Source organism: Alligator sinensis, unplaced genomic scaffold, assembly GCF_000455745.1.
Source record: "Alligator sinensis unplaced genomic scaffold, ASM45574v1 scaffold437_1, whole genome shotgun sequence".
NCBI lineage: Eukaryota > Metazoa > Chordata > Crocodylia > Alligatoridae > Alligator > Alligator sinensis.
This window is the reverse complement of record NW_005842176.1, coordinates 420808-423153: the sequence shown is the minus strand read 5'-3', so window position 1 is coordinate 423153 and position 2346 is coordinate 420808. Positions and strand designations below refer to the sequence as shown.

Sequence of the window (2346 nt, the reverse complement as noted above, 5' to 3'; positions counted from 1 at the left end):
AAGAAAGAGACTTGGGGGTCATCATTGACCACAAGATGAACATGAGCCTGCAATGCGATGCTGCAGCTAGTGAAGCGACCAAAACGCTGGCTTGCATCCATAGATGCTTCTCAAGCAAATCCCGGGACGTCATTCTCCCCTTGTACTCGGCCTTGGTGAGGCCGCAGCTGGAGTACTGCATCCAGTTTTGGGCTCCACAATTCAAAAAGGATGTGGAGAAGCTTGAGAGAGTCCAGAGAAGAGCCACACGCATGATCAGAGGTCAGGGAAGCAGACCCTACGATGACAGGCCGAGAGCCCTGGGGCTCTTTAGCCTGGAAAAGCGCAGGCTCAGGGGTGATCTGATGGCCACCTACAAGTTTATCAGGGGTGACCACCAGTATCCGTTTGTTCACCAGAGCACCCCAAGGGATGACGACTAGGTCGAATGGTCATAAACTACTACAAGACCGTTTCAGGCTGGACATAAGGAAGAATTTCTTTACTGTCCGAGCCCCCAAGGTCTGGAACAGCCTGCCACCAGAGGTGGTTCAAGCGCCCACATTGAACACCTTCAAGAGCAAACTGGATGCTCATCTTGCTGGGATCCTATGACCCCAGCTGACTTCCTGCCCTTTGGGCAGGGGGCTGGACTCGATGATCTTCCGAGGTCCCTTCCAGCCCTAATGTCTATGAAATCTATGAACAGGCCTATCTCTAGTTTCTTACTGGAGCTCTAAGCAATTATATGGCTTTTACATAAAGCGCAACTCCTCCTCCTCCTCCTCTCCCCTGCCTGTCCTTCCTGAACAGTTTGTACTCATCCATGACAGTGTTCGTCATGAGAGCTGTCCCACCAAGTCTCTGTTATTCCAATCAGGTCAGTTCCATGACTGTGCGAGGACTTCTATTTCTTCCTGCTTGTTTCCCAGGCTCAGGTGTACAGTCACCTAAGACAACTAGTTGATTGACCCAATTTCTCAGGAAGTATGAGAGCACCTCCCCTGTCTCCCCCTCCTACTTGCTCTTCCTCCAGGTCTCCCACTTCCCTAAATACCTCAGGATGACTGGGTTAATCTTTGGTCCATTCCTAACCCAAAGCCATATACATCTTGGATGTGATAACCGACATCAGAATGGCAGTGCAAAGCAAGTTTTAACCATATAAGTGATTTATGCCTGTAATGATTCTGCTGACTAAATTCTAGCTAAGGGTTTATTTGGGAAACCAATGTTCACTGCACTAGACCTGTACAAAAATTCCAGTTTTCTTTGCATTTCTGCTCTAGCTCCATTATGATGCAAAATTGTGCAGATAGACCTGATAGTTGTCTCCAGGTACCTAACAGAAGCACAGCCTCTAGGGAAGATAAATAACTGTTAAACAGCTACTTGGTCCAGTGCTCACTGCAAAGGACTTCCTTTTTAAAAAAAAACAAACCCTTTTCATAATACGCTTATATTCCTGCTAGATGCTGTAAAGACTTTTTTGTTTGAAATTCACCTTCAACACTGAACTTACACTCCATGAAGATGGACGATCAGTTACTGTACATTTGTCAGGGATAGCTGGAAAACTAGCCCTGTAGTTTCACTGAAGAGATAAGCAGGCCCAAGTAAAGACTATGCTAAGTTTCTCTCAGTTTGGCTGCTGCTTATAGGAAATTGCGAAAAGGACATTCGGTTTCTGCACACAATATAGGAGTTACTCTGGAGCATGCTAACTCTGTGATATGTTCTGAGTAAGTTCGAAAGAGTCAGATAAAGAGCACCTGAAACAGATCAGGAGCCCAGAATTTGGTACATCACAGAACTTGCTTTATTCAGGCTTGAGGTGTTGCATTGGCTGCAATCATCTGACGGGAGCACAGTCCAGGTCTGCAATGGGCCATATCCTTAAAGTACAAAAATAGAAAAGGTGTAGCTTCTGTGGGGCCTTCCATCTGGAATCTGAAATAAGAGTTAGGAGGCTGATCAGACACCTTTCCAGAAAAACAGAGTCTGCTACCAACCTCCCACTATGAGCAAAATCACTTCCAATCACATGGCCCCCAGGTGGATTCATAGATGTAGGGTTGGAAGGGACCCAAGTAGATCTTCAAGTCTGACCCCCTGCCCTGGGCAGGAGAGAATACTGGGCTCATATGACCCCAGCTAGGTAACTATCCAGCCTCCTCTTAAAGACCCCCAAGGTAGGAGCCAGCACCATTTCCCTTGGAAGCTGATTCCAGAAAAAATACCTTAGGAAGGTGGGGGCTGGGCGGGAAGAGACTAGGGATGGGATGAAACTAGGACTCAAACCATAAACTCAGCTTAGAAACCAACTTCTTTATCACTTCTTTGATCTAGGAGCACAGAAATGATTGG

General features: G+C 46.7%; 1 protein-coding gene across 2 annotated transcripts in view; it reads right to left on the bottom strand.

Annotated features, from left to right (window-relative positions):
• Positions 1-1775: 1775 nt before the first annotated feature.
• Positions 1776-2346, bottom strand: part of TMEM258 (transmembrane protein 258) — a 2763-nt gene continuing 2192 nt past the window's right edge. Inside the window, exon 4 of one of the 2 annotated variants that reach the window (XM_006026011.3) lies at positions 1776-1929. The gene's annotated coding sequence lies outside the window, so the exon portion shown is untranslated. The remainder of the gene's footprint in view (positions 1930-2346) is intronic. The other variant, XM_025206951.1, reaches the window with a different exon arrangement.